Genomic DNA, 5,058 nt, shown 5'->3' with positions numbered 1-5,058 from the left:
ACTTTTCTGCCTTGATACACAGCTGAATACTTGCACACTGTGAATCCAAATATGTTCCCCCGTGTTTCTTCTTAAATTTACCTAGCAAGGCCTCTATTCATCATCATGTGTTTCCCTGGAAACCATTGATAAGATTTCAAAACACTTCAAAACAATATAACCCTTCTCTAGAGATGTTTCCTCGGTTGCTGAGGAAACCTGTCTCTCTTATTTTGGTTCCGGGAGTGGAAAGAATGAAGATTCCTATGCCAGGAACAAAACCATATCTAAAAATTTTTGAAGACAAGACCTGCCCTGAATAGGAGGATCTTCAGGTGCTTCTGTCCTCCACCCACTGGATTTTGTCTCCTGCCCTCTTGTTAAGGTCCCTCATGCCGCAGGATGAGGGGGCTAAGAGTTCTCTCCCCTGCAGGCCCAGCCCTCACTCACAGCCTCCTCCAGCCCAGCTGGAGATGGAAACTTTCGGAAAATGTACAGGTAGTGCAGTGTGGGGTAGTTGCAATGCAGTGTGGCACTGTGAGTCTCTGCGTCTCTATCTGTCTCTCTCTCTTCTCAGTTTTTCATTGTTATCCCAATAATTAATGGAAACCAACCCTGCAAAACCCGGCCCCACCCTCTCCTGCCCCAGCCCACCTTCCTGGTTGTGGGAAAAGGCCTGGGGTGGAGACAAGGAACAGCTAATGCCACAGGGAGGAAATGAAAGCCGGTCGGGAGAGGGAAAGCCTCAAAAGAAAGAACTAAATTAAAGCCTCTCCCATCCCCTCTAGCCAGGGGTCAGCTCCTCCAAGTCCCCAGGCAACAGAAGTGAATGTAGCAGCTAAGGTCAGCATCTGGTCAGATGGTACAGCAGGGGCCCTAGGAACTGGGCAGGGCCAGGACCACTGAAAGGCTGCCCCACCAGCGGGGACCAGCAGGATGAGGACAGAGATGGGAATGGGAACAGGGAGTGGGAGAGGCGAGGTAGAGAGAGCTGTGTGGAGACCCACCTGGCCATGTACGCGCAGGAGTGGGCACTTGGCCAAGGCAGGGGTGGGACTTCTGAGTTACCAGCGTTCACCCGCGCTGGTGGGAGGACCCATGGTGAGGAGGGGCAGGTGCAGAGGAGGGTGCTCCCGGGATGAGCCCAGGAGGAAGGTCCAGGAGTCAGAGGTCTCACTCTGTAGCTCAGGGAGAGAAGGCTCCTCACAAAACGCATGACTCCACTTTTTAGAGGAAGCACCAAGATTTTCAGGAAAGCAAAACTGTGTATAACTCTTAGAGAAGGCACCAAGATTTTCAGGAAAGTAAAACTGTGTATAACTCTTAGAGAAGGCACCAAGATTTTCAGGAAAGTAAAACTGTGTATAACTCAGCTCCATTGGCCTGAGTTGGATTTGGCATCACGCATAATGCTTGGTTCCCCCAACTCTTCTCTTAGAAGGGACAAGGATTTGGGGGCAGCATCAGGACTCTCACTGCCTGGGAGGATAAAAGAGGCCTTTGGAAGCCTGCCTGCTGTGGGGCACATAACGACGACCAGGACATGGCTGGGTCCCGGGGAGAGCCCAGCCCGGAGCAGGTGTGGAGGGGGCAGGTGGGCAGGGCCCATCAGAAATGTCCAGATGACACGAGGCAGGGGTGTGAAGGGGAGCACGTCCACTGCAGGTGGGGATGTATCATGTGGGAAGCAGCGTTAAACTACGCCTGAAATCATATTGACTGTTTCTTACAAATGAGAAGGAAGAAAGACCCCCCAGGAACAGCGTGGTGGGGGAGGTTGAATGCCCAGGTGTCTGCAGCTCAGGGTCTGTGAAGGTGGAAGCCACAGGTGGGCCCGAGCAGGTTCGAAGAGCCTGCAGTCACTGTTGATAGGCAGGGGAGGCCAGAAACCAGGCAGGGGAGCCCAGAAACCAAGCAGGGGCATGACAGCTGCGAAATGTGCCTCCCTTGGAAAACGTGCAGTATCTTCCTTCTCCCCAAGAATAGAGATAAAGGCAGGATTTTGAGGAAAGGCAGGCAGGTGGAGGGGGATTGTTTGGGTTCATGGATTTCTGCAAATAAGAATATGTCTCCGTGGGAAGGTAGGCGGGTCTGTGAGACGCACAGTGTGTGGGTGCAAGGTGGATGTCTTAGGTTACACCTGACACCCACATTCCTTTTATTTGAGATGACGCCTTGCCAGGCAAGCAGGCAGCTGCCCCTTCTACATGGACAGGACATTCTGTTCCACAGAGAAAAGCTCGTTTGACACCACTTCACATTCCCTCTTGCTTCCTCACAGTGACAGACCCGGGATTGTCCCTCGCTTCTGCATCATCAGTTTCTGGATTTTTTCCATTAGCAAATGCACTAAAAACAAACAAACACACAAAACAACATCCTGGCCCTGTTCACGCCCCTCTGCTGCTGCCTTCACTTTCTTCCCCCTCTGCAGCTCAGCTTCTTGGAGGAGCTGCCTCTGCCTGCTCCTGCACCTGTCCTCCTCCCGTGTCATAGTCTCCCTTTCTTTGCTCGGCTGGGCCTCCTGTACCCGGCTGGATTAACCACAGTCCTTGCTCCCCGACATGCCCTCATCGCTGACCCATGGATGGTGCACATTTGGATTTTTACTTATCTAGTTATTTTTAAGCACCAGAAAATTCACCACCCAAAACAAAAGCTCTAACTTTGACATCTACCTTCCTGTATCAAGATGGTTCTCCTTTGACCCTCCTGCATTTCTCCACCTGAGGCTAATCATCACCTGAGTCCTGGCTTTCACTGGCCTGCTTTCTTTTTCATACAGTTTTATTGCTGGTATTTATGCCAATGAAGACTTCATCTGCCCACTTGTCTTTTGACTGAGGCATGAGGTTGTTTCCATGTTTTTGCTAAAACCAGCAGGGCTGCAATGAACATCCTTGTACATGTTTCCAGTTGTATGTGACTGTTATCTCCTGGGTTTTTCTCTCTTCTTTTAAAATTACTTTATCCAGAGCTGCTTTCAGTGGACACATGTCTGTTGTTTTCCACAACAAGTGTATCTCAGCATTTCCCCCATCTCTCCTGTGCTCTCTGCCATCACTGTAAGTGGTCACATCCTCCATCATACATGTAGCCATTGACCTGGTGGCCTCCCTACTGCAGGGCTTATGGCCAATGCAATGATTCCACCATGAGTGTTTTGATAATGTGACTTCCTTTGTCTTCAGATTTGTTTTTCCTTTCTTCCTATGTCATCACAGATCACTGAAAAGTAGAGTAAGTGAAGTCAGTGGCCAAATGGAAATCTTTCAGCCACCTTCACTGCATGTGCCTTGTATTCATCCATTCTCACACTGCTATGAAGAAATACCCGAGACTGGAGTATTTACAAGGTTTAATTGATCCACAGTTCCGCATTCCTGGGGAGGCCTTAGGAAACTTAGTCATGGCAGACGGCCAAGGGGAAGCAAGGCACCTTCTTCACAGAGCGGCAGGACAGAGTGAGTGCAAGAAGGGAAAATGCCAGACACTTATAAAACCAACAGATCTCATGAGACTCACTCATTATCACGAGAACAGCATGGAGGAAACTGCCCCTATGACTCAAATTACCTCTACCTGATCTCACCCTTGACATTTGGGGATTATCGGGATTATAATTCAAGGTGAGATTTGGGTGGGGACACAGAGCCAAACCACATCGTGCCACTATGGGTTCTCTGTTTGGCATATTTGTATAGATCTGCAAATAATTGACTATTTATCGCTGATTATCATTGAAAGATGCTTCTTTGGCTTTTCTAGAAGGAATTGGAAGAGTTCAGGATTTCTTCCACAATAATAGATGTCAAGTAAAAGAGAAGGAAAACAACATAAAAGAAAAGATACAAAATAAAGATTTTTATCCTTGCATGGAGGCAAGGAGCAGAGTTCTCAGTGTTTCCGCTATTAGTTGCTAAGGGACAAAATTCCCCAAAACTTACAGGAGGAAAACAACAATCATTTTATTATTATCATGGATTTTGTGGGTTGGGAATTGGGGCAGGGCACTGTAGAGTTGGCTTGTCTCTGTTTTCTCTTTCACAGTGTAAAAGACTTGAATGACTGCAATCTTCTAGAAGCTTCTTCACTCACATCTCTGGTGCCTGAGCTCGGCTGGGACTGCTGATCAGAGTGTTTCCACACAGCCTCCCCATGTGGCGTGGGCTTCCTCAGAGCATGGCAGCTTCAGAGGCATTGGTCTTTTTACCAGGCAGTCAGGACTTCAAGAGCAAATGCTCCAGTGAACAAGGCAGAAACCACATGGCCTTTTAGCCCTGGCTTCAGAAGCCACACAGCATCACATTTGGCCTGAAGAACTCTAAAGACTTGATCCCACTGGTCATGTTCTTGTGGGACATGAGAGCTGGATCCAGCACCTCTAACTCAGCCCTGTGTGGAGAAGGGCTGACTATTGAGATGCAAAATTGCTAAGTGGTTCATTTTCTTCTAATGTCATCATTAATTATCACTGGGACTTGGCAGCTCCTCCCTAAGATCAAATGGGTGGGAATTCACTTGGAATCTATTCTAATGAGAAAGAAGACAGTCTTTAACTGTGATAAAATAGTGTTTGGGATCCACTGACTCTTGGTTGGAGAGAAGAAAACCACATGAGAAGCTGGCAGAGGGGAAGTCAGAGGAAGGGAGTGGTATCCAGAGAAATCCAATACAGCTGTGGGCTCAGGAGCTGAGTAGGAATGATGGTTTCCTAATTGTGAAAACAGGAACAGGTGCCATTACAATGCTACGCCAAAAATAAAATAAAAACATGATGTGAATGCTTAGTAATAGAACACTATCTTTGTGCTGCTTGTTTTCAAGGTGTGTATATTTCTCCCTTGGGGACCTTTCTGAGAGGTGTCTGGGATCCCAGGCTGGTACTGGGGGCAAAATTCCACCTTAACAGTATTCCAATGTCATCATGATCCCCAGGGGCATTCCCAGAATGGTTGAACATCATTGCTGCGATGGTCACAGATCTAGCTTGGGCCTGTCCCTGGCCACTCATCACAAGATAGTGGGTGACTAGTGTTGGAATTCCCCTCAGATCAGTGAAGGGCAAGAACCAGTTAA

General features: G+C 48.2%; 1 long non-coding RNA gene across 1 annotated transcript; it reads left to right on the top strand.

Moving 5' to 3' along the window:
• Positions 1-227: 227 nt before the first annotated feature.
• On the top strand, positions 228-4,775 carry LOC129057901 (uncharacterized). The gene is made up of 3 exons (XR_010135921.1): positions 228-477; positions 3,353-3,443; positions 4,030-4,775. It is a non-coding gene; the product is annotated as an uncharacterized LOC129057901 (long non-coding RNA).
• Positions 4,776-5,058: the final 283 nt, after the last annotated feature.

This window comes from Pongo abelii, chromosome 11, assembly GCF_028885655.2.
Source record: "Pongo abelii isolate AG06213 chromosome 11, NHGRI_mPonAbe1-v2.0_pri, whole genome shotgun sequence".
Taxonomy (NCBI): Eukaryota; Metazoa; Chordata; class Mammalia; order Primates; family Hominidae; genus Pongo; species Pongo abelii.
Note: the sequence above shows the minus strand (reverse complement) of the source record. Positions and strands in the feature narration are given on the sequence as shown.